The 27,248-nt window shown below is 40.4% G+C and overlaps 1 long non-coding RNA gene across 1 annotated transcript; it reads right to left on the reverse strand.

The window, feature by feature from the left end:
• Positions 1-1,925: 1,925 nt before the first annotated feature.
• LOC113974880 lies at positions 1,926-9,263 on the reverse strand. The gene is made up of 2 exons (XR_003536674.1): positions 9,046-9,263; positions 1,926-2,244 (listed from the first exon to the last, which is right to left on the reverse strand). It is a non-coding gene; the product is annotated as an uncharacterized LOC113974880 (long non-coding RNA).
• Positions 9,264-27,248: the final 17,985 nt, after the last annotated feature.

Consider the following 27,248-nt stretch of genomic DNA (forward strand, 5'->3'; position numbering starts at 1 on the left):
TAAATCTGAGTGCAGCATGTATAATTTTCTCATTAAATCAAAGGACAAGGTCATTATATGTTAAAAGGAGGAAATAACTAGTTCACACATGTTATCTTCACAAAAATATGAGCTGAGCAATTCTGTGCTGACCTTTCAATATCATTCAAAATTAAATTCCATATGCACTCTGCTGCTATCTTCTGTTCTGCTGCTATGATGCTAGATTGGCTTTTAGTAAAAATATAAATGGGAACTATTTCTTTGTAACAGTTCTACTGCAGTTGCTTGGCTCTGATTTTTGTTTGTTTATCTATATTTAACTTTGTAATGTAACACACACATGTTTTCACTGTATTGATCGTGGGAACATCAGGTAGTTGCTAATGGCAATAAACCCCACTATGATCTTTGCATGCACTGCTGTCTCCAGAAATCCAGGCCTTGATGTGCTTAAAAGTAACAAGTGGAAGGACTTGCATCGTTAAATACAGTAGAAAAGACATTAATATAGATTTGTAGTCATAAAATGAATTGGTCTGTCTCGGTGGCAGGAAGTAATTTCTGCAGGGTGTAATTCCAAACACAAAAGAACATTGCTACAAAGGTGCTGGGAAGATACAGAACAGTAACAGATAAGCCCCCAGAGCACACATTTACTAGAGCAATATTAGAGTGATTTGAGAATGGAGAAATGGAATAATAACACTCAGGGCTGCACTGTTCACATCTGTGAATATGCTTAATTGTTTTATTGCAGCGCTTTAAATGTGGTGCCTGACAAATAGAAATGTTTAAGGTGCCTCCTTATTAGGGCTTCACCTGAGGCCTTAGGATGGAGGCATTTATCTTTGGCAGCAGCAGAGTCCTGTGTGAGCTAATAATGTATGAAAATGCATGGATACTGTGCCAAGGGAGGCAACTACTTTGTGGGGAAAGCTTTGCCTGGCTCTGTGTTCAGAACCTATCCAGAGCTGGCTTTCAATGTTTACTGTGGTCTTGGAAAATAGGAGAGCATAGAAAAACATTTGGGGGATGAAGTAGAGATGATGACTACTTACTTAGGCACTTTCTGTGCCTAAAAGTAAGCTTTGAGGCCAGAGACTGTGCTGGATAAGTGGGTAATATTTTATTGAAGTCTCGATTGAGACCTGATCTAATGGTGATGAAATTAGAGGTGGGTAAGAAAGGGTTTCATCTTAATGCAGGTTGTCTTTGGAGGCTCCAAACAAAAGATTTGTACAGAAGGAGAACAAACTTTGACAAGGTTGAGGACAAAATATTAAGCAGCAGTAGGAGTGCCATGTTTGGTTGGTTCTGTTCCATCCTAGATTAATGTCCTGACCTTCCTATTTTATTAGTCTGGGATATCTCCATATCTTTCTGGGTTTGACCAGAGTCCTTTTTCCAGTGTATTGCTGAAGTTGGTCTATTCTCAGCTTTTTGTCTATTGTGGCTAAAAATAGTTTAGTTGAGCTAGTCAAGAATTTGGCTGTTTCAAATACAGACAGACAGGGTGACTTGCCAAACTAGAAAGAGCACAATGAAATGGTTTCAGTTTGAAGTTCAGTTCATCCCTTTGCTTTAAGATAAAAAATTCCTGAACTGAGAAGGCAGCTACAACTTCGACTTTAAGAAAGGACACAAGGAAAGGTCAAAACAATTTAGAAGAGATTTGCCTCTTCAAATAAGGCAAGTAGTTATGTTGTTTTAAAAAAGGAAATGAAATCTTCATTGTGGAGGACTTATTCATGTAAAACAGATTAAAATATGCATTCATAATATGTAAATATAGAGTCAATTAACATGAAGCTTTTTTACAGTATAAGTGATTGTAACCTGCCAGTGTCCTCTGGGACGACTTTGAAACTGAAATGCTTCTTCTCTGTAGTCCCAGTTAACAAAAATCAATAAACAGTAAACAGAGCAGTCTGTTGCCAAGTGAGCAGTGTCTGAATAGGACAGTTTAATTTTCAACAGATGAGCAGAATTCACCAGGAACAGATAGACTCAGGAGCCCTGCCTGCATTCCAGGACCAGTTCCAGTAGGCAACAGAAAGTAAAATTCAGAAAGAGGATTAAAATCCGTGTGTTTGGGCTGACTCCTGTCTGGTTTGCCTCAGATTTCATCAGTTACACCCCTATGAAATCAAGATGAAGGGAGTATAAAAACACTGAGACGTTTATTTCCAGTTCCAGTTTGATCTTTTCTTTGATCCTTGAAAGCTTCCGTCAAAGCAGGACAGCTGGAATCTGTCAGGAGGCCTGTTAGGGAAGAAGGTCGTGGTGTGTCAATTTAGCAAAGGTGACATCTTTCCCCTGCAAGTGATTCTGCTCAGAGTCTATGAAAGGGGCGCCAAGGACAGAGGCCAGGCTATTACTAACTCTTACCACTGGCACAATTCACTGTGACTGATGCTGTCAGGGATGCTCAAGTCAGAAAAAAGACATAACATTGTTTATACATAAAATTATACAAGTCCATGTCTGATTTTTTTTTTTCCCCCTTGAACAGGTGGGGTAATTACTTGATAACTGAGCAATCCTGTGTAACAGTCTTCTAAGTGGCCATGCTTTGCTCCCTTATCTAGGAATTAGCCTTTTCGAAGTCATAGAATATCCTGAGCTGGAAGGGACCCACAAGGATCATCCAGTCCAACTCCTGGCCCTGCACAGACACCCCAGTGATCCCACCCTGTCCCTCAGTGTTGTCCAAACCCTCCTGGAGCTCTGGCAGCCTTGGGGCTGTGCCCACTGCCCTGGGGAGCCTGGGCAGTGCCCAACCAGCCTCTGGGGGAAGAACCTTTTGCTGAGATCCAACCTGAGCCTGCCCTGACACAGCTCCAGCCATTCCCTGGGGTCTGTTCCCAGTGACAGCATGAAGCTGTGTCTCCTATGTGAATTCTCCCCATATGAACACATGTAACAAGGTATTTGAAAATTATTACGTGGGATCTGCTGATGTACCATGCTCTGTTCATAGCTCTGAATTTCATTTTGCACGTGATCCTTGATCCTCATGACCACACCTTTAATTGCATTAATCCAAGCTGCAAATAGCCTGCATGTTTCTGGCAGTGCAGAGTTTGGCTCAACTAAGTACAAAACTCTTAATTTTAAGTAGATTGACGAGGATTTTGGGCATTTGGTATGTTCAGCTTTTGAAAGCAGTTTCTGCTGAAAGTCTGTCTGCTTAAAATTCAAGCACTCTGCAACTAAGGAACTCCAAAAAGAGGTAATGAACCATAAATTATTGCCGTTAGATATTTAATACTCAATCAGTATGTGCTCTCTCATGCATATCCCACTGGCATTGCATTTATTCTGACAGTGTGGTACTGGTTCAATTACTTTGCTCATTTACAATAAAAGATTAATGAAAAGAGGTATATTTTAGTTCACAGAGATTAATTGCATCCCCTACTTTCCCTACTCTAGAAATATTCAACCCATAATCCTGATAGCTTTTTCGTCAACAAGTACATGGAAAATTAATAGACTTTCTTCTGCTGGAATCCTCGGTAGGCTTGCAGATACAAACATCCAGGGAAAAGCTGACTGAAAGCTTGCTTTCTGGTATGGAGGAATTAATTTACCTCCTCTCTCTCACTCTTTCTCTTTCCTTTGCTCTGTAATCTGTTCTAATGACACTTTGAATTAGCCAGAAAAAAAAAAAACCACAACAGGTTTTATGCAGCAAATGTTTGATACCAGAACACCCTTTGTCTTATGTCATCCAACTAAAACTTGTGGTGACTTTTCCTACCGATGTGTGTCCAAAGAGAGCTGGTCATTGTGAGGGGGGATGGACATTCCAAGAGCTTTCTAGGGTGCTCATGCCTTATAAAATTTATCAGCCTCTATATTTGGGGAGTACTTGCTAAGGTTACTAGTAAAATTTATTTTTAACCTTGACACGAATGGAGTTGATACTTGCTTAAAATTGCAAAGGTTCTCACGTAGTTTAAGACTAAATAACCTCTCAGGCATTTCAGTTTGGAGTTGTGGCTCCATTGTGTAAAGATAACTGGGGGGGGAAAAAGGCAACAAAAAGGCATCATGTGTGCTTTGACATGTAGGGAGAGAAAGACATCCTGTTTTATAGGAGTTCTATCCACATTATGAGGAAAATGAATCTAAGAAGAAGGCCATAACTACAGCATCACAAGAAAACACACCAGGGAAAGTCACTTATAAAAATACAAAGTCGAGGCTTCCATGCAAGCTGCAGAACCTCAAGGCAGATCTTCAGCACTTCACATTTGTAGCAGGGCAGATTTCAAGAGGATTGCTTTGAGTTCAGCTTAGATAAACATGCAGAAGTTCAGAACTTATCACAAATTGCTAAACCTGTTCAGCTTACAAAACTAGAAGGGAAATCTGATTAAAAGAATAATTCTTGCAATGTTATGGCATTTGTGGATCTGTTCACTGCTGGAAACTACCAGTGGGGGGAAAAAAGGATAAAACATTTCAATATTTTGAACTTTAAACATTGATATAAAAATAGATGTACACTTTAAATATGTATCTAGTAAATGCACATGTTTTACCTGAATTGTTTGCCTCTCTCCAGGGTCATATAGAAAAGGCTTTTGGAATTCCCTTTGAAATGCTTCCCGGATATCCTGCTCTAGATCTACAGTAAAATATGTATCAGCTCACTTAAAGTCTATATCCAGCTCAACCTCAGAATGCAGTTTTATCCATTATGATTTTTTCTAATCTGTACTATTTTCCATCTTATTAAGGCTCAACATTAATTCAGGGCGAGCCTCTCAGACTTAGGGAGTAGAATGAAAGCTGGCCTGGTTTGTGATGGGATGGCACAATTTGCAGGCGGTTTAGGCCAAGGTGAAGGAAGAAGCCTGACTTCAGGGAGTCTGTGTCCTCTGTGGTCACTGCACAGCCAGATTTGTCTCTTCAGAGGGCTGAACAAAGCTGTAGATAAAATATTCAGGCTTGGGTTGTTGGTATCTTACTAACGAGGGCTTGAGAGGGCTGTTTAACCCACCTGGAGTAGGACCTGTGCCTCTTTCTACAACTTTGTCTTGCTACCATTGGACAGTAGAAGGGATTCTGAGTTCTCAGCTTGAAAAGGAGGGATTAAATCACATATGCTTGTACAAGTTCTGAAGAACTGAAGTCAGACAATGTTGCTTCATCCACGAGGCTCTTCTTGTATGATGCTGTTGTCCATTTTCCTCACCTTGCTAAGCATGGGGCATCTCTCTGGAAATGATTTCACTGGGGGGGAAATGTTGTTTGCTGTTCTTTGGGATAAACTGGGTTTGCTTCTTGGTACTCTTTAATGAGAGCTGAGTAGTTTGCTGGTAGCTACATCTGATTTAGAAAACTGCAGCAAACTGCTGCTGTAGCATATAATTCTTTTCTGTGTGAAGACTGTTTTAAATCTGAGTAATTTAGCTTATTTCATGTCTGTCTATGCCCACTATTTCTTTGAGTGCTGGATGATTCCATATTTAATTTCTGATCTTTTGACTAGCGGATTTTTTAATTTAATAATACAATAATATGCTTTAGAGCTGCCTGTAATTACTTGGAAGATATGACTTCTCTTTGTGTAAGTTATATGTCTGTAATTAAAAGAAGATCTGGCATATATATCTCCAGTTAATAATACTCATGATAATAGAAAACTTGTGTCGATTTTAATAGGAAACAATTCTTAATTTGCTTTTATTGAATCCTGTGTAAATTGACACAAAACTGCTTCCCTCCCATTGCACAGTATATCTGAAGGAGGAAATCTGATAAAAAGACAGTTTTAAGTTCTGCATGTAGAGCCTGCTTTGAGCACCTTTGCAGAATTTGCAGCTGTGTCGTGCCATTGGGTTTCTCTGCAGGAACATGACACAGCCAAACTTGCAATGGTGAAGAATCATTTGTCTTAACCCTTGTAGGCACCAAATCTGCGGGCACAGCTCAAATTCTGACCTTCAACCTTTTGTGTAGAGGTGGAATTTTAAGTGTTTGTCCTCAATGTGTTGCTCTCCACAGCCTGAGAGTAAGACCAGGGCTGGTGGGTTTAACTCCCCAGTGGCACAGAGCAGGCCTGAGGTCAGGATCGAGCTCCAGTGTGACAGGAGACACTGCAAGAGGCAAAGGAGATTGTCAGAGCTTTTTTCTGCAGCATCCTTTATTTCTTGACACATTTCATCAAATCACAGACTGGCTCAGGTTGGAAGGGACCTTAATGATCATCCAGTGCCACCCACTGCCATGAGCAGGGACACCTTCCACTAGCCCAGGTTGCTCCAAGCCCTGTCCAACCTGGCCTTGGACACTTCCAGGGATGGGGCAGCTACAGCTTCTCTGGGCAACCTGTGCCAGGGCCTCACCACCCTCTCAGCCAAGAATTCCTTCCCAATATCCCACCCAACCCTTCTGTGTCAGTGTGAAGCCATTCCCCTTGTCCTGTCACTCCAGTTCCTTGCCAATGGTCTCTTTCCATCTTCCTTGTCGGCCCCTTCAGGTATTGGGATGTCACCAAAGGATTTTTTGTCCCAACATAAGAATGAAAAATGTTTTGAATATGTTGAGGCACGTTGATGGTTCTAGACTAGAACTCCAGAAGTTATAAAAAAAGGAAAATCTTTTAAGTTCTGCTATATCTTCCTTAGTCTGATTACCCAGCTCATTGTTAATATTCTGCATGAACATTTGTCTCTCTGTTTCTCTGTTTCATACCACAGAAGGAGTGGGTGGTCTGTAATTTGAAAGTGCAATTATTCTTCAAGCAGAGACACCCCTTAAAATACCATTCACAGTTCAGCAAGTCTGACATACTCATACAGAATTCCATCTTATTGCACCCCAAATCCTGAGCCAATTAATTCAGTGTTTATTAAAAGATGAGAGCAAAGGATATTTGAGAAAGACGTATTTTTAAACTGGATTTGTTGATCTTGTTTCACTTTCTCTCCTCTCTGTCTTCTGCCTTCTGTCACAGACCACATCTTAAATTGTAACATTTTCAGTCTCTTTGAGACTCTTCAAAAAAAAATCTGTTGTAAAACCATATGTTTTTCTACATCTTAAGTCTTAACTAACTCTTAATCTGAAATTTTGAACACATAATTTTCCATGGCCCTCATTGGATAAATCAGAGTACCTGTTTCTTTAGCATTTGATTTTCTTGCTGTTGCAGTCAGGGATGGACCAACCAAGGGAGAAAAGAAGAGCATTGATCTCTTTTTTTTCCACTTGACTGAGTAAGATCTCTGGTGATGTTTGCTTCTAGGACATAATTCAAAAGTTCAGGAAAATCAAAAGTCTTCCCATTTACTTCAGAAATCTTTGAATATGGCTTATAGTGGATAATTACTTTTTTTTTTTGATGTATGTATATAAATATTAAATCCAGGAAAATCTCTGTATAGACCCAGCTTCTTTAATTAAAAATTGGCTTATACTGGTATTGATTCTTTAGTTCAGCAAAAAGACAAGCAAACACAAGGCAAAGAACCAAATGATGATGTGTCTTGGGGGAAAAAAAATCTAGCAAAACACTTTACATCAAGCCAGTAAAAAGTAATATGGAATAAGAAACATGGACTGATGTGTTGAATTCTCTTCATGATCTAGAATGCTGACTCAGACTGCACAGAATTTGAATTATATTCTTAAGGAGGAGGAAAATCACCTTCCTACTAAAAATGCAATCAAATATCCAATGCAATTCTGCTCTTCCTTTAAGAAAACAAGGCAAACTTTAGTTATTTTACTAATAATTCAATTCTACTGAAACTTAGTGTCTCAACCTTATTTATTAATGCAATATTTTAAATCAGAGCAGCTCAGTGAATGACTTTGTTAGGCAGAATAAGCAGAAATCAATCAGTGTACATATCAATAGTTGCATATAAGGGTGGATTTAGTGTATTCTCATAACTGTTCTTTAACAACATCCTTTTTCCCTGGAGTCAGATAGGGAAGGCAGGGAAGAAAGAAGTTGCTTGAATGTCTCTGCATCAAATATACTTTAATATTGCCCTCAGTCTCTCAAATCTTCATTGTGCTGCCTCCCTACCCTGACACTGCTTAACTCCCTGACAATAAATGGACTATATAAGTTTATAGAAGGGTTTATATGACAGAAATTCCATCTGCCTCTACGTACTGGGGCTCAAGAGGGAAGAGCAGGCACAGTTTGAGCTGTAAAGCTTAAAATTACTTATGCATCATAAATCATATAAGGGTGACGAAAAGGTCTAGAAGCTTAAAGGGTAATGTAGGTCAAGCTTAGGTATCTTTTCCCAAAATCACACTGCAGTGCTTCCATGATCAGCCTTTCCATGGCTGAGATCCTGGAGTTCTCAAAATTGCTCTTAGTTGGGTTTTATCCAATTTCTTATTTTTTCACTGCTGGTTTTTATCCTCCAAAAGTAATAGTTAAGGATGGTAAAACTGGTTAATATTAGGAAAATTCATAGATACTTCATTAAATGGATTTTGTTATGTACGTTTACAAACAATACATCTGAATCTCCATAGATTCGGAGATTTTCTTGTGTTCAGTTTAATCTTGGTGTGAAAAAATATGGAGATTCATTGCCTGGCCCTTCCATATCAAAAATTCTACTAGTGAAGCAACATATCCTGATACTGGTTATTTCACTAGATTTTGTGTGTTGTTTCTTAAGAGTAAAACTGTTGAAAACAGCATTTATTAGCTGAGAGAGTAGGCATTTTTACTAAACTAATCATCACCAAACAAGTTGTTATAGATCACTATCTTTACAAAAAGGTATTTGGGTGAGAAAGTTGACTAGGGATCAGTATTTTCTGCCTTTTTATTACAGATTATTTTGTATTTAAGTCTAACACTTTAGGCTTAACACTTTTTATGAGCTGAACTTTCTGGAAGGAAAACCAAAACCAGCAGTTGAATTCATACTGTTGGGATAACTTGTTCTGTACAACAACAGTTCTTTGTGAATATATTTAATGACATCTAAAGAGCTGTCATTAACTACAGGGAAAAAATAGTGAATTATCTCTACAAGTAAAGAAACAGCATTCTAAAACAACTTAGAAACTCACCTGTTGCTGAAGGAAAGGCATGTGTTTTCTTCTTCCTTCATCAGGGAGGTAATGGAGCAGTATATTTTTAGGGATAGCAATATTGATGGTGACATATGTCTCACTTAAGCAGACAAAGGAACAAAGTACTTCAGAGTACTATTGAGGGTCCAGCGGCTCCAAGATTTATGCCTAATTTTGTAACTGGTGTATGTTTGCTAAACTTTTTGAGCTTTTCTGATGGCAAAAAGAAAAGTAAAGTACATGAGAAACAAGTTAAAAGAAAACATTGCACAAGTGCTGTTTGACTAGTTGTTTAACCTTCCCACACAATACAAATCATTCTGAGGAAAAGCATCTGTGTTGGAGTTCTGAGGTTTTGTTCATAGAATTATGGAACATCCTGAGCTGGAAGGGACCCACAGGTCCATCCAGTCCAACTCCAGGCCCTGCACAGACACCCCAACAATCCCACCCTGTCCCTCAGAGCGTTGTCCAAACCCTCCTGGAGCTCTGGCAGCCTTGGGGCTGTGCCCACTGCCCTGGGGAGCCTGGGCAGTGCCCAACCAGCCTCTGGGGGAAGAACCTTTTCCTGAGATCCAACCTGATCCTGCCCTGACACAGCTCCAGCCATTCCCTGGGTCTGTCCCTGCTCACAGAGCAGAGATGGAGCTGCCCCTTATGAGGAAGGTGCAGCCCCTGCTGAGCTTTCCCCTCAGTCCCCTCTCCTCCAGCTGAACAAGCCAAGTGCCCTCAGCTGCTCCTCTTATGGCCCCTCCAGGTCCTTCACCATCTCCCTGTCCCTCCTTTGGACACTCTCCAACGGCTCAATCCCTTCCCTCCATTGTGTCCCCCCAAACTGCCCCAATGTTGAGGTGAGGCCGCCCCAGGGCAGAGCAGAGCGGGACAATCCCCTCCCTGATGCCCCAGGACAGGGATGTCCCTCCTGGCTGCCAGGGCACTGCTGACTCAGGGACAACTGGCACCACCAGCACCCCCAGGGCCCTTTCCTGGCTCTACTCTCCAGCCTCTCATTCCCAGTCTGTCCGTCCATCTGGGGTTGCCCCATCCTGGGGGTAGAATCCACTGTTGTACTGTGCTGCCAATACAGTCATTGAGTATGTCCTGCACCTGCTTCAAAACCACAGAAGTTCAAGTATGGGATAAAAAGTAAAGGATTAAAATAAAAGTGGAAAGGGGGGTCTGGCTGAGCCATCTGAGGTAAGGGTGGCAACTCAAAATAAGTTGCAGTCATTGCTTTTGTGAGCCAACTAAATTTAGAGCATGAACCTTTATTTAACTTTTTATTTATTTATTTAACTTTTTTAAACACCCTCAAAGATAAAAAGAGCCAAATTCGAGCATCAATTAATGCAGCTCTGCTGTTGACGTTTGAGACATTACTTGTCTGATAAAGGTATGATGACAATACTTGGATCCTTTGTGTTCTGGAAGCTAAGAATTCTACTTCAAAGTGAGAGGTTAGCAGTGTGTGAACATGTCTGGAGCTGAGAAGGAAAAGGAGATTGATGATAGCCAACCTCCATAGATGAAGCTTGGGATAGATCAGTTCCATAAAGAAGAGAGAAGGTGAGGTGATGATTTCAAGGATAAGTACATAGACATCCTCACCCTGTGGAGGGGGGATCATGTCAGTTTATTTCTTTCAGCAGTAAGAAACACCAAAATACATTAAGACCAAACAGTTCTTTGTGACGTTCTTTACTCTGCTATTGCTCTTCAGCTACGACATGTCTGAGAGCCCAAACACTGACTCAAACACTCATTTGGGGGCATTTTTCTCATGAAGGGAACTGTCAGTGTGATCAGTAGTTCAGCTGGACTCAATAGTTTGCTGTTCAAATAAAGAAAAGGAAAAAACAGTATGTATGTGTGGGGAACACCTTTATAAAAGGCCACTTTTGTGTATCTCTTTGCAGTTCAGGCAATGTTGCTGCTACAAAGCTGACTTGAATGGAACTTAATTTAAAAGAAATAAGGACTAAACAAGGCAGTTTGCTGTAAATCCATAGATTCTGTGGCATTTGGTAAAAGAATTGGTTCTTGTGGGTTAACAGGATAATAAAGAGAAATTCTTGGAGCTTATTCTTTTGTTTGGTCTTTTTCAGAACATTCTTTGATTTAATATCAGCCTTTTAAATAGACATCAGGTCTTTGCACTTTGTCAGCTGCACAGATGTTCTACCAGTTAGTCTCTGCCACCACTGACTGTCTTGTTGATCTTGCCATGACTCAAGTGTGGAAGAGAATGCTTTAGAAGGCTTATTTCTTCCTCCGAAGGAGTTAGGCACCATACCTTGTAGTCATTGAGATTACACTTAGGGGGTAAAAAAATCTCAAGTTGCCAAAGTAAAACTCATATTGATTTGTTTTGTGACTCTGAGGAAGAGTTACTGCCAAAGGTTCAAGAAAATAGTCCTACTTTGAAGGGTGAGAATAAAAGAAGCCAGGAGGTGTAGTGGTTTCTTCCCAAAATAGAAAAGAAATGGCTGCTGGGTAAACAAGAGAGTGGGAAAGTCTTGCCAGGGAAGAATTGGGTCATTGTGGAAAGGGTGATGTGCCCCTAACAAAAGGCTCCAGTTGGGCAGAGCAGTCAGACTTGGACCAGGAGAGAGGCAAAAAAATTATATGAAAGCTAATGACATTATTAACAAACTTGTCACACATATTTCAGAGTAAGACTTGATGTGAATACAACTGAAATGACCAGCTGGTGCATTTGTAATCCTTGAACCTTTTTTGGTTTTATCCTCTTCCAAACTCTCTAGTGATTTTTCTTCTGTGAATTGTTTTTTCTTTGCAATCTCTATCTCACTATAGGGTTCTCTATTCAAAGCAGAAAATGAAAGAGTGGAAAAAGGAAACTGAACCATTTCACAAGAAATTTATTGCAGATAGCAATTTAGTAGACTCATTATCCCAGCATGAGGAAAATACAGTAGAATCCTAAGAAAACCAACAAAATACAAATGCAGTGAATATACCCAGTCATTGAATAGACAATATCATAATTTCTCAGTTCAGGTTAATAAAGATCCTAATTCATTTTGCTGTAATAGAATGTATTAAGTAAATGTTAAGTGCTAATTAGTATCCTGCTATTGAAAAAGCAAGAAGTAGATCACATGAGATGAGTTCAAACCGGTAGAAATTCTTAAGTTTCTGGATAATTGAGAATTCTATACCTAAGGTATGGGCAGAAGCCTCAGTAGCAAAAAGGTTAAAAATGCTTGTAAGAATTATCCAAGCAAGTCTAGTTACAAAAAGAAAATAGATTCACTGCGGAGTTGGTGGGGAAGGGCAGTTTTAAGTTTTCAATATATATTTTAAGACTGCAGCAAACAAACCAGAAAGGCAGTTTCAGCATTGCTGGTGCCATTAAGTTTTCTTCATTGCAGCAGTTTTAATGTATGCTGTTTCCTGATGGATTCCTTCTTGTATCCCCTCTAAACACTTTTTTGAAATGCAAAGACACCCTTGTAAATGGAGTCAACAGAGCTGGTCAAAACCAGTGAAAAGGCAGTGATTTTGTGGAACATATTCTGGCTGGCTATGAAAATCAATAACACTTCAGACACTGCATTTAGATATATGCTCATCTCTGTGGTATATCTCAGCTTTTGACTCAATAGGAGGTTTTGTTCCATGGATGTGCAATCCATGCAGTAAACTCTGCTGTTTTGAAGGGAATTGCATTTGTCAGCCAGCTCTGACAGCCTAACCTGGGCTTTCCCCACCACTGCAGGAACAGTAATTCTAATTTAGAAGGTGAAGTGATAAGTAGTGCATCAATTTATTCTTAAAAGACACATTTCATAGAATCATATGACAGTTTGATTTGGAAAGGACCTTAAAGCTCCTCCAGTTCCACCCCCTGTCATGGGCAGGGACACCTTCCAGTAGCCCAGATTTCTCCAAGACCTGTCCAGCCTGGCCTTGGACACTTCCAGGGATGGGGCAGCCACAACTTCTCTGGGCAACCTGTGCCAGGGCCTCACCACACTCACAGGGCAGGATTTCTTCCTAATATCCCATCTAACCCTACTCTCTGCCAGTGTGAAGCCATTCCCCCTTGTCCTGTCCCTCCAGGCCCTTCTCAATAGTCCCTCTCCATGTTCCTTGAAGGCTCCCTTCAGGCACTGCAGGGCCACAATCAGGTCACCCCAAAGCTTCTCTTCTCCAGGCTGAATAATCACAATCCCAATTCTCTGAGCCTTTCCTCAGAGCTGAGCTGCTCCATCCCTCTGATCACCATTTCAAGTCTCTGTCCACATTACAGCAACTATGAGCTGATACAGAAAGCACAGTTTGCCTGAGCAGCAGCACACACACCAGAATGCTGAGTTCACAGATTTAAACTTTGTTGACTTATGGTGAATTAACACAGCAAATAATGAAAATACTCCCTGCTGTTACTGGAGTTCAAAAGGTCTGCCACATGAAAACTGCATGTTCAAATGAATTCAGTCAGGTAAGGGATACTTTCTCAGTGAAACTGTTCCCAGATACCTGGGAACTGTGCAGTATCCACATGCCATAAAAACCATCATAGCTGACCCTTCCAGCAGATCAAAGTTCACTGTGGTTTGGGCTCTCTTTTGTGTAATTCAGTACCAAATATCTAGTGCAGGTGTAATGGTGACTCTGTTAGTAAAAGCCAAATACTGACAAGAGTAATCTCTGGCTTGTCCAGTCTGTGTAGGATCCGAGTGCTTGTAACAGACTCTGTAGTACCAACCCCAAAAGGATAAATGTGCAGTGAGTGGCTCAGTGTGCTGAATGTTATCATAGGAATAAAATATAAAAGAGTTGCCACAAATAGCTTGTGCTGGTTTTAAAAGCTGCATACAAAGAACGTTGCCTCGTGCAGCAGTGTGGAATTGCAGCAGTCATTTGCAACAGGGTGTGTATTACTGGTATCAATGCTTGTAATACCAGGCCACCCTTCCTTGGAGGGAGAGAGGGCAACCAGCACGTGATTAGGACATGGTGGAACTTGGGTAGAGTAGAACTGAAAAACTTCAGGGCTGGAGATGGAAGGTCTTGGCCTTTTGCCCTCAGCAGCAGCATTTGCTTTATAGGAGGAACTCGACAGCTTGGCTGTTTTCCCTCTCTTCACCCCAATTCAACCCCAACGCCAGGTGTCTTCTGTGCAGCTGTGGTCTCTTTGCCTGCTTTTAATTTTACTTTCTTAAACTAGAAACCTGTTCTTTGGGGGTTTCTAGACAGTAAAGTAAAATATCTTCATCTCTAAGTTCCCCAGCTCCTCTGCCACTGCTGCACACGTGTGTGATTACTGCACTAAACCCTTATCCTGACTAATAGCACAAAAATGTGGGCATTTACTACTTCCTGAGGGGAACCAGCTACAAATCTAATTTTAGGCTTCTGGTGAACAATGGGCAGAAAGACTGTTCTGTTCATTCAAGGACTTCACTGTATTGCTCCAAAGGCAACATCTGTGCAAGTGTTTGCTTAAACTTTGGGTTTGACTGACCTTTTTGGGTCTGTGAACAGTCTGAAACGTGTTGAATAGATATCTTAGTGACACAGAGAGCAGACTGGAGAAATGGAGTGTGATGTCTCATAAAACTTGACAGAGTAGGCTAAAAATGTATGCTCTTACTCAGTTCAATATAAAAAAGAATAGATGACCTTAATCCTTCCTCTGTTAAGAAGAAAAATGTGTTCTTATAATTAGTTATGTTAACTATTTGCCAGAGTCACTTTGTGCCTTCCCAAGACCTTGTAAACCTTTACTAAATTGAGCTATTGAAATGCACTTTCAGATAGACTTCCTGTAATGGATTTGTATTTGTGCTGCTGATGCATTCAAGGGAAGTTATTGAGTCCTTCTGTGCCTCTTTACCCATTCATTCAAATAGGGCCCATAGAAAGTGTTTTCGAGGGCTAATACTGCATTTTCTGCGACTATATTTTTATAAACTCATTAAAATTACTTTTTATGTGAATGCTACTCTTTGGGGATGAGATTTCAAAAAGTCTTCTACTTGAGAACAGCAGGGAGAAAAATAAAGTCCATTTAACAGTGCACCAGACTTGGTGTACAATAAAGTATGTATTAAGCACATGAAGAAAACTTGTACCAAATGAGGTGCTTCAGCATGTGAGGTGGAGTTCTATATGTGACATAAATGTGGGGAAACTTACTGTTGTCGCTGAGCTGTTGCAGAATTAAGGATCTAATTTTAATTGAGTTTCCATGTAATGATGACTTCAACAGTAATTTACTAACTTTAATTAAAATACTTTCCGGCTAATCTTTGGACATTATCCCTTTAATTATAAAAGGCATCTGTTATATTAATAGCCTTGGAGACGGCCTTATTTGCTTTAAAATGTAGGTGCATGTACAATTAAACTTTTGCCATGTTTCACTGTGTTCTGGGCAGGATCAGTGACCATTAAGCATTACAAGGTTTACAGAGCTGTGATAATGAAGCAAATTTGTGCTGAAAACCTGTACTTCAAGGGAGTATTAAAGCTCATTAATTTCATTAGCTGAATGTATCTTCTTCAACATAATTTTAAAGAAATCTTGCTACACCATGTAAGAGTACCGTGGCACTGCAGAATGGATCAATTTGTCTAATAACTGTGACTTCACAGCAAATAAACATTTTCACATGATTGGTCTAATAGTGTGCTAAGGCAGGATTCTCTTTCAAAGTTTGTCATTTTCTCTTTTGCATATTTCTGAACTGCATTCAGCAGTGACACGTTATATTCCACATCATTAGGAACTAGTAGAGTCTCAAGAAATGATATTGCTGGTACGGAACAACTGAAGCTCAGAGTTACACAGAACAGGCTCAAGCATGAGCAGAGCTGGAATCTAGGATGGGAGGGCAAATCAAACTGATGTCTGAGGAGGCTGGAGTTGGCTGCTTTCAGCTCAGCTCTTGTCTTATTCTTGCAACTCTTTCAAGCTTCAGTTGTTGCCGTTTCTACAGATATGAATCAGAAAAATCTAGTCTTTTGGGACTGCTGTTCTAGTTGTACATCTTTCTTCTGAGCTCTTTTATTTCCTGAAGTAAGAGAAGACTGCAGCTCTCTACTAATTTTTTTTTTCAGTAGCTGGGAAGGGTACACTGTGGAGGAGACAGGAAAGAAAAGCTGTTTCTTTTGCAGAGGGGGTTGGCAAAAGCTTGAAGCTGCACAGTTTTAGGACAAGAGACATATTGAAGGTGTCAGAGGAGTTTATGATGAGCAAGGGGAATTTTAGGAGTGAAGTGGACTGAGCAAGGTTGGCTTTGAGGTGTGTCTGTGTCAGTTCAGTGTGGGGTGGTGCAAACAGGACCCAGAGTTCTTGGAGGCAGAAGAACCCTCCTTTCCCCTGTTTGGGTGGGCAGAAGATGTCATTCACACCTGTTTGGGTCAGCTTTAAACACCTTCCTGATCGTTGTTTTGGGAGACCACCTACCAGGCACCAAAGCAAAAGACAAATTCCCCTTCTGCTAATGGACCCATTTCCATAGTGATACAATGGAAATGCTAAATTAGGATCAGAAGGGACTTCTAGGATCACCCAGTCCAACCTTTCCTGGCAGAAACAAACGTTGATTTGCATTTGTGAGGGTCCTGTGTTGTGTTCTGTAGGGTTGGCTCTGTCCAGCTACCAAATTGTGGATGTCAGAGTTGACACCTCATAAAGGCTGTCTCCATATTTAGGCTTTGGTTGCCTTTTCAACAGGTTCACATCAACAACAAAAAGTGGTTCTCTACAAAATGTGGTTGTGGTTTCTGCTCTGGAAGGGGCAGCAGCCCAGGCTCCAGCACTGGTTTCAGCATCCCACTGAAAGCAGTGTTATTGTCAAGAGGCTGGTAAAGGGTGTCAGAATTTAACCTGAGTCAGTCTCCTGGAGATTATACAGCCTCAGCCAGTTAAGCATTTTGGTTACCTGGCTGTTTTTCCAAGAAATACTTGCTTTTCTAAAATAACATGCTATTGGTGATATTCAGTGCTGCACTTAAGAACTGAAAATGTCTAAATATCCTTTCTTTGACAATACACTATTACATAAATATTTTCCCCCTTTTTCTCTTTTCTAATGCAAGATCTAAGTGCTGTGGGCCCTAAATTTAAAGAATCTCCATAACTCAGCTGCCTAACTAGAAGTACTTACTAGAAATTGTTGCCTTCATATCTTCCACATCGTAATTGTTTGTTTTATTTACATTAAGAGCTAAAAGCAAAGAAACCCCACCTGCTAAAGTCAGAACAGTTTAGTCTGACAGGGATGCATCTCATAAGGATAGCTTAGTCTAAAGGATCAGTTTTGCTGTTAATTGAAGAACTTTACTGCACCCACTCAGTGAGTTACTAAAAATGTACCCCCTCACAAATAAACACAACTCTTTACTTTTAGAGAAGTCCCATATTTGTTTCTGTACTGAAGGAAGTAATTTAAATAACGACTTGATCATTATAATGATCATAATTCATCATAAAATTGGTTTAGCTAATATTAACTCTGAGCCTCTTTCCGTAGTTCTTGTTCCTCTGGAGTAAGAACCTTCTGTACAGAACCTTCTGTACAGTCTGAATTATGGTTTTGTTTCTGGAGAGTCATTCTCCCTGCTGGTTTGGTACTGTGTATTTCCAGAAGTGTCCCTTTGCTTTTTGCATAGTCACTATTCTTTTTTAATAGGCAGAAGATGCAATAAGAAATTCAAGAGAGCCAGATGTTTGTAAAACAGGGTAAAAATCAGGTTTGCAGTTACGAGAAATAAGTTTAAATGTGATTCCTTAAGCATGAAAATTAATCCTTTCAAATAATGGCAGTACTTTTTCTCATAAAAATATAAACCTGTTATTTCTTCTGTCCCAAGAAGGATATGAAGACAGGAAAAGTGCAACCCATATAATATTCTTTGGTGTTGGTTATTTCCAAGCTCTCTGCATTTGTTCTACACGCAGCACAGCATCAGCTGTAGAAAGAAGGGCAAAGATCTTGACACACGTGCAAGGAGCAGCCAAACCCGAGGTCAGGGAGGAAAGCCTTCATCCAAAGCCAGGCTGGGACCTGCAGGGGTTCACTCAGAAGACTGTTCTGAAATTTAGGTTCTTTCCTTAATCACTATCATGTGACACCAAGGGTTTTGTGTAAATCTTGTCTCCTGGCTGAGAAGGGTTTGCATTTCAATACATTTTCACTGAACTGTGTTGTTTACCAGGTTTTGTTGGAGCGTAGGTTTGGTGGTTTTTTTTCCCTTCTTTCCCTGATTTGTCTGCTTTAAGTCACAAAGTAGCATCTCCCCTGATTTACACAGCCAAGAGAAATCCTCAACCAGAAAGCAATTGTTGTTAATTAGTATCACACTGCCTTAAAGAAGAGTTGTTGAGTCTTTTAATTTTGCATAGTTGATTTTATTTTAATGTCCCTGCAGACTGCTTTCTCCATGAAGTTTAGTGATGTTAATGATAGTGAAGTCATTTGCAATTACTGTGATACAACTTTGGTTAAGACAAGCTAAAAGGAGAATTGAGCTAGAAACTAGTGATCCTCTCCTTATTTAGTGGTTGCTTTTAATGATGTAATTTAGTTGAAGGGTATCTATGAGATGCCTTGGGGTAGAGAGAGAGATGTTTGCCTAAAATTAAATCAATGGCCTGAACTTCGTGGCACAGACAATATTTCAGTGTGGTGAAGCTGCGGGTCAGCTCCTCTGCTTCAGTTAACTTGATTTGACCTCACTGGAGTCTTTCTGCTGCTTCCAAAGTGACTTCCAGTCCCATTATCTTCCATGGAAATATTCATTAAAGCCCTGACCTGTTTTGAATAGGAACCACTTGGCAGAAGAGAGAACATGTGCCACCCTCTCCCTCATGTTTTTTTAATCCTGTTTTTGAAGAGCATAACACTGTTTCTATTACAATGGTTCCGGTGCAAGTGTTTTGTTATGAATAGTCTATACTTTGAGGGGAGGGAAAGGTGAAAATAGAAGGCAGCATATGCTACATTTGGATTTTCTTAATGTGCAAACCTTTTTCTAATTACAGAATGAAAAGACAGGCTTTCATCACACTCTAGGTATTTGTAGAAATAACATTGTCTGCACTTACTGTGATAGGAAAACAAATAGAACACAATGAAAAATGAAAATAGAAATTTTTTCAATCTTAATGCAAGGTGTTGTTAATGCTACCCTTGTTTGTCCTACAATGCTGATATTGAAGTTGTAGTTGTCTGGTGTCTTGCTAACTTGCTAATTGTTTTATCTCTAATGGAGTGTTACTTACTAGGCCTTGCTCTTGATCTTTTCGGAGAGTTTAAATAGATAATTTTGAAATGTAGTTCAAGACCGAATTAAGACAGATTTATTCTATTAGTGCTTAACTATTGCACACTACTTTCAGTTTGCAACACAACTGTGATTAAGCACCATACATTATATAGTGAGAATAACTTCTCACTCTTTCTGAATGTCTCACTTTCTCTCTGTGCCACCAGGTCCAACTTACTGAGACTCAGCATCATGAGACTGAGGGGTTTTTTGTTTTAGTCATGGTCTAACCTGAGATAACAGATGAAGGAATGTTATTTGTGTAAAAAGTAAAAGAGCTTATGCCATTTTAAGTAATCAAGTTTTTGACTGTTTCTGATACAGGACTGTTCTGTGATAGTCATCTTGCTTTTAGGATTTCCAGAGGTTTCAGCTTTATAAAAATCAGTCATTTAGTAGAGGTTTTTGCAGCAGAGTTAGTTGAGTAGTTATTAGTTGCTTCACAAATCATAGAATCATGGAATCAGAGATGGATTTGGGTTGGAAAGGACTTTAAAACCATCTCATTCCATTGCCTGCCATGGGCAGGGACACCTTCCACTAGCCCAGGTTGCTCCAAGCCCTGTCCAACCTGGCCTTGGACACTTCCAGGGATGGGGCAGCCACAGCTTCTCTGGGCAACCTGTGCCAGCCAAGAAGTTCCTCCAAATATCCCATCTAAACCTACTCTGACAGTGTGAAGCCAGTCTCCAGGTACTGGATCCCCTGCTCCTCTTAGCACATTTGAGCACCTCCTGGGAATTTGTGCAGTCTGGCCTGGAGCAAGGGGTTCATAATAAAGCCTATTCTTTGAACAGCTACTCTGATCAAGTATGTAATTTATAAACATATATTTTTTAGCCTGCATATGTCTTTGTTTGAAGATCTGTGTTGATCTTGGAGCCTTGCAAAGGTGAAGGCACTGCCTTGTGTCTCTTTAAAAAAGAGAAATAGGACATTTGCCTTTGAATTCCAATTGCATAGAGTTTTGAACAAACTGCATTCATATGTTCCTAATTTAGAAATATCTTACACTGTATATTTTAGAATAAAACTGTTTTTTTGATAAGCAATCCTCCTGTAGGCATTTAGCAAAAAAATAGCAAAGCAGTAATTTTGTCATCTGGGCCACGTTGATAACAGACAGGATCAGCTGGACAACAGGGCATTCTGTGCTGTGTTGGGCAGAAGAGGTATGGGGGATGGAGGCCTGAAGCAGAAAAACCAAACACTGGCTACTGAAGGGACAGGCCATGAAGTGAGAAGGGGACATTGGATGCTTAAAATTACATGGGTTTTTAGGAGAAAAAAAACAACCAGAAGATTAAGGCCCTTGATTAAAAAAAGTAGTGTGAAGAGATTACAAGGTTATCTTGAGACCAAATATCTCTTGAGAATCCTGGGACAATACTGTAATACGCTTTTCCTTTGAATTAGCTACCTGATCTGATCACTTTTTCCTTCCAAAGGTCCAGCAAAGCATCTAAAATCATTTGCACTCAATATTCCGAGCTGTATAAATATTTGATGACAGAAAGTCCTGTGGGCACTGCAATAATTATACAAATTGTAATGCTAATCCTTGGTATCAATAATGCCTTTGGAGAAAATAGCATTATATACTTCACTCCCAGAGAATAATAACAATATTAACGCAGCGCTGACACTTGGCAGAACTGCTTCCCCAGCCTGTGTTCACTTGGCAATTGGAATTACAAAGAAGCACAGAAAGCAGACATTTCTGGCTGCAGTTCTGCTTCCAGAGTGGCAGAAAGAATTTGGCATTTAATGATATGCGAAGTGTTGTTCCTGTTTGATTGTAGTATACTATACATGCCTTGGAGCATGACTTAGAGTAATTTAACAACTGGAATAACAGGCATTTGGGAAGAAACTAATCTCATATGAAGGCAGATCACAGACACTAGGCTTGTTCATAAAAATGTTGCATTGTCATGCTGTGTGAAGTTGGATGCCAAGCTAGCAAGATGATGATGTGGGGGGCAACATCACTGAGCTCAGACTGGAATAGATCCACTTGAGAAAATAACACCATTAGTGACATGTGAACACCGCCCTGACCTGCTCTGCAGCCTTGTATCAAAAGTCAGAGGTCTGTGGTTTTTCTTGATTTTTCTCTGATTTTCAGTTTGGACTCTTGCACAGGTTGCCCAGAGAGGTTATGGACTCCCCATCCCTGGAGTGTTCAAGGCCAGGTTGGACAGGACTTGGAGCAACCTGGGCTAGTGGAAGGTGTCCCTGCCCATGGGACACCTTGGGAAACAAGATGAGCTTCAAGGTCCCTTCCACCCCAAACCATCCTGTGAGATTCTGTGAGATCACAGAATGGAAGGGCCCACAGTGGCTCATCTGGTCCCACCTCCCTGCTCCAGCAGGGCCACCCCAGAGCACATGGCACAGGAGTGTGTCCAGAGGGTTCTGGAATATCTCCAGTCAGGGAGATTCCACACCCTCCCTGTGCAGCCTGTTCAGTGCTGGGTCACTGCCCAGCAAAGAAGTTCTTCCTCCTGTCCAGGTGGAACTTCCTGGGCATCAGTTCCTGCCCGTTCCTCCTGTGCCATTGCTGGGCCCCCCCCAGCAGAGCCTGCTCCAGCCTCTGCCCCCTCTCTCAGTACTGTTGGGTCCATCCCCCAGGACCCAGAGACTCGTGGGTGTCTCACAGGCACAGCAGGTCACAGGTATTTCCTCCTGGACTGTGGGGAGTTGGAATGAGCTGATCTTTAAGATCCCTTCCAATCAAGGCCGTACCATAATCCTATGGGGGCTTCACTCAACTCCCTGGCACAAAATTCCAGCCCTGGGAACTGGGTGTCCTGAGGACAACTTCAACAGGTTTGGTATGAAAGACTTAGGCAAAAGTATCTCAGCCTTTTCCTCGTACCCTGACACTGCTGCCCTCTGCATCCAGCAGAGGATGGAGACTTGCCTGAGCCCTCCTTTTGTTGCCACTGTATTTACACAAACTTTTTTGTTGCCTTTAGCTGCAGTTTGCAAATTAAGTTTCAGTTTGGCTTCGGCCCTTCTAATTTTCTTCTTCCATAACCTAAAAATATCCTCGTAGTCTCTTCAAGGTACCTTCCAGAGGTGATATCACCCTCTTTTGTTCCCTGAGGTTCAGCCTAAGTTCTCTGTTTAACCAGGCAGGTGTTTTTCCCTGACAAAGTGTACATGATGTAGCTCTAAAAGATGGTATAAAATGCCTTTCTGTGAGATGCACATGTATCCTTACTTAATGCATAACTATATAAAACAGGGTGGAAATAATTTGGAAAAATCAATATAATCCAACCTTCAATCAGTGGACTTTACAATTTATTGATATGGATGTCTTGCTTAAAAAAACCCTACCTACTTCCAAAATAAATTAAGAAATGGAGAACTAAGACTAAAAGTGGTATATTCTTGCCATTTCTGTGTTACTTTTCAGAATCCAGTGTGTCTGACAATGCAATCGGACAAGTGCAGTAGGAGATGGGTGTTATATCCTATTCTGAATTTTGTTACACTTGCCATTTTTGGTGAATAATAAGTTCTATTTGACACCTCTCCTGAAACGTTAGAATTCAATGGTATAATGAAAATCAAAGTAGAACATGCTAATGCTCATTTGAGAGCTGTTTATCTTATTCCCTTCAATTAAATGAAAAAAAATCACTTAGAAAATGTTTTAGGTGAAATAATAGATTAGTGTTCTATGTGTTCATGCTTAAAACTGGGTTCAGTTTCATCTGTGGTGGCCTATAAATCTGATATTTTAGAGACTTTTTTTTCCACTTTAGTTCTTAAAGTTCATTGTGTATCAGCAAGTGATCCTTTTTCTGCATTTTTAGCAACTAATCTCTGATCAAAGGAATATAAAAACCTAGACATCAGAAGTGCTTTTTAAGGGTTTACAAATCTCTGCTTTCTTCTGTATCACAGAATGTGGCAGCTAGTTTTGAGGATACTGCATTTTATTTTGGTATAAGAAGCCTTCAACCACGTAAACAGTAACAGATTTACTGTTAATTTATATCCCTATATATTATATTAGTTTTTCTATTTCTTCATCAGAGCCATCTGGAAATTAGATCACAATAAAGACATTGAATATAATTACAGTAATTCAAAAAAATCCCCCTGTTATTTAAGTAAAAATTAACATTGTTAAAAATTCTAGTATAACTTTCAATTACTGAAAAAAACCCAGCAAAACCGACTAGTCTGAAAGACCAACAAAGCAAGTACAGCAGAGAAATCCATAAAAAGAAGATAAAAACCAAAGAAGTCAACTAAAACATCAGTGACTGAATGCTGGTCATCTCCCCTATTCCTGGTTTTTGTAAAAAACTTTTGTAGGATTTATTTCTTTAACTTAGAGTGTAGGTTTTTTATATTCATTATGATTCCTTTGTTCAGGCACTTTGACACTACGAGAAAATCTGAACATCCACACACAGTGGTACATTTGTCCAAATTTTAGGTGTGAAGCAGAAATCAAAGACTCCCAGACTGGTTTGTGTTGGAAGGGACCTTAAAGCCCACCCAGTCCCACCCCCTGCCATGGACAGGGACACCTTCCACTAGCCCAGATTTCTCCAAGCCCCGTCCAACCTGGCCTTGGACATTTCTAGGGATGGGGCAGCCACAGCTTCTCTGGGCAACCTGTGCCAGGGCCTCACCACCCTCACAGGGAACAATTTCTTCTCAATATCCCATCTAACCCTACTCTCTCTCAGTGTGAAGCCATTCCCCCTTGTCCTGTCCCTCTAGGCCCTTGTCAATAGTCTCTCTCCATGTTTCTTGCAGGCTCCCTTCAGGTAAATCTTAGGTTAGTTGTGTGGTCTGCACACAAATGTACTGCCTTTGCTGTTAGAACCTCCAACAGATCTCAAGAGTGTTTTCAATCAGCTATGCTTTCTTGAAGTTTTCCAGTGAAAATCCCCTAAAATCCCATGTTTTCTGCCAAACTTACTGTATTGTGATGTTTTCTAGTGTGCTTTGCCATGACACTGCATCTCTAAAAGCATATATGATCAAAAACCTACCATCCATGTAACCAAAAAGAACACTTATTTCACAGGTCAGGTGAGATCTCAAGGTCTCTAAGACTCTGGTCTCATCTCCTTTCCTTTTGTCAAAGCTCAGGTGTGGTCTCTGCTCTACTTCCTTTGACTTTTCTGCTCTTTTTGAACTCTTTCCTTGCTTGCTTTCTGCTGGACACAACCCAGCATGTCCTCTTCTGCTCTGCTCCTGCAGTTAATCATTGCTGGTCCTTTTCAGGTTATCATAGAATATCCTGAGTTGGAAGGCACCCACAATGATCATCAAGTCTAACTCTGGGCCCTGCACAGCCCCATGTTTCTTCCTCTCTTACCCAATCTACGGGATTTCCATTTCCCCCCTTTTTTCCTTCCCGCCAGAGATTCTTCCCAGCATTGTGGTTATTGGGTTTTTAATTTAGTCTGGATTTGCTAATTTCAACATTTGGATACTCTTTTTTTTTTTTTTCTCCTTCCTTCTCCCCTGCCATAGTACTATGTGACAGATCCCTTGACGTGAACACAGGGAAGAGTGCCCTGTGCTCCTGGTGGTTTGAAGAGTTTTGGTGGCTGCGTGTTCTCAGCGTGTAGGTGGTGGTGCAGTTGTGTTGCCTCCACGTGCAGTAGTAAACTTCAGCCAGGATAACACTGGTTTAAACCAAACTCTGACAGGTCATTTGTTCTCAGGGGAGAACAAATAGTAAGAGAGATAGTAATGATGCATCTGGGAAGAGGATCTGGAGCCAAAACCTCTGACCCCCTGCCATCTGCTTGTGTGGAGCACTGACAAAGGTTACACACCGTGTTTCTGTAGGAGACCTTGGGTTGGCCCAGATGTACCAGGCATAGATTTTTGGGAGGTCTGTGGAGTCCCCATAATTATCCAGTGTGATGGCATGGAATTCTGCACGAAGTAGCTACGTGGCTCTTCCCTTCTGATTGCTATTGTCCTGGAAAGTGATGTTAAACTCCACATTGATCCGTATGGGAACTCAGCTGGACTAGCTCCAAATGCTTCTGAAAGTCCTACTGGTTCTCCCTACACTTTGATTTATCCAGTCTATTCTAAAGGGCAGTTTCAATCCCTAATGGATGCCATCATTATTTCAAATGAGGCACCTTTTAAAATGTGGAAGGAGCTTGGAGAATAATTCCTGGTAAAGCAAACGTTGAGTGTTAGCTTTTTGTCGTTGCTGTGCAGAAAAATACAGTTTTGTTTGGGGTCGATAAGAGATTGAAAAGTGTGGGTAATAATAAAAGCTGAAGTGGGAGTTACTTTAATAATGGGATGTCATGTGTAAGCCTATAAAATAAACAGTAATTATCACATTTGAGAAACGACTCTGTTAGAATTCACATTGCTCTTGACAGCTTCGTCTGTACATCAAGCCTTTCTGGAATATGCACTTTTTTGTTCTTAATGAGCAAACAAATGAAACAGGAATTCTTACCCTGATAGAAGGTGTTGATTTCAACAAAACCTAAACAGAAAACCAGATAAAAGAGAGCCAGTGAAGCAGCCTGCAGTTAGTTCTTGCTAACACATTCTGCTGTTACAGAATAAGATGAAAAACCAGAGCTATAGTCTTATTATTGATGGTTTCCCTCCATCTTCTATATGGCACATGTTGAAGGAAATGGGCTTTACATATTGCATCAGAAAATCAGAAGTTTAAAGAGCAGTAGTAAAAATCAGAATAAAACTGTAGTTTTTGCAAAAACACAGTAATGTCTCATGATTGTGAATCCAGAAACTCAGGTATATAAAATTTGGAGGAAATAGTGAGTATTTGTGGTGTTTTTATTCTCTTTCTCTCTATATCCCCACATAGCCAACATTTAAGGAAAATTCCAACTGTATTTGTTTCCTGAGGAAATTTATTTCTTTATCTAATTTAACATAATATTAAAACTACAGATTTTTTCAAAATGCTCACAGCAAATATATCCAGGAAAATAATCTGTTTACCATGTCACTTTTATAACTTTAATTACTTTTATTTTTTCAGCATTTATAATTGAATTTCCATATTTTTTGCGTTCTTTGGGAAGATTGAGAGTGTAACACTCCAGCCATGGAAAAAGCTCTTTGTCTTATCAAAATGAACTTCATCAATACCTAATCCATAAGAACACAGTCCAAAGTGGATTCACTTTGGCAGTAAATAACATATACTGGGTTACAAAGATAAAACTAACTTCAATAGATATTTAAAGATATGTAACTTATCTTCTACACACTGGTTCTGGATTTAGACTTTTGAGGCTTGGAGAGCCAGAGTCTGAATTGGGGTGTATCAAGAAATAGGAAGAGTTCAATCAAGGGAAGTAAGGAGCAGAAAATAAGTTGCTGGAATCTCATAATACTGTCCCTTGGAAAGAGTTTTGCCATGTTTTTAATTTTCTTTCTTTATTTGGGGCAATAAATTCGCTAGTCTGTGACTTGGAGGCACTGTGTGTGAGGAGGGTGTAGGGCACACACCCCACCACGCACGGATTTGCAAATCTGAATCACTGCCTCACGTGTTTGTTCTTAAATTTTTTTGTTTATTGATGAAACATATTTTCAGTAGAAGTTCTTTCAGCCACCGACTTCATTCCCAGGGAAGTTCACGGCAAAGCTATTGATTTGGACATCAGCAGGATTAGAGCGTCTTTACAGTTTTATCTGAATTTAGCCTTGTGTCCGCAGGCACGCTCTGATGCCAAGGAGAAAGGGCAGACGTGCCCGTCCAGCGCGTCAAGTCAGAGGTTCAGTTTTCCAAAAGCACTCGAGGGAGCAGCACCAAGAGCAGCGGCAGCGCTGCCGGAGCTTTGTTTGCACCCTGGTCTGGGAGCAGGGAGCGCCCGGGCGGGGTGGGAGCGGGGTGAGAG

This window comes from Neopelma chrysocephalum, unplaced genomic scaffold, assembly GCF_003984885.1.
Source record: "Neopelma chrysocephalum unplaced genomic scaffold, ASM398488v2 Primary Assembly neopelma1_127, whole genome shotgun sequence".
Taxonomy (NCBI): domain Eukaryota; kingdom Metazoa; phylum Chordata; class Aves; order Passeriformes; family Pipridae; genus Neopelma; species Neopelma chrysocephalum.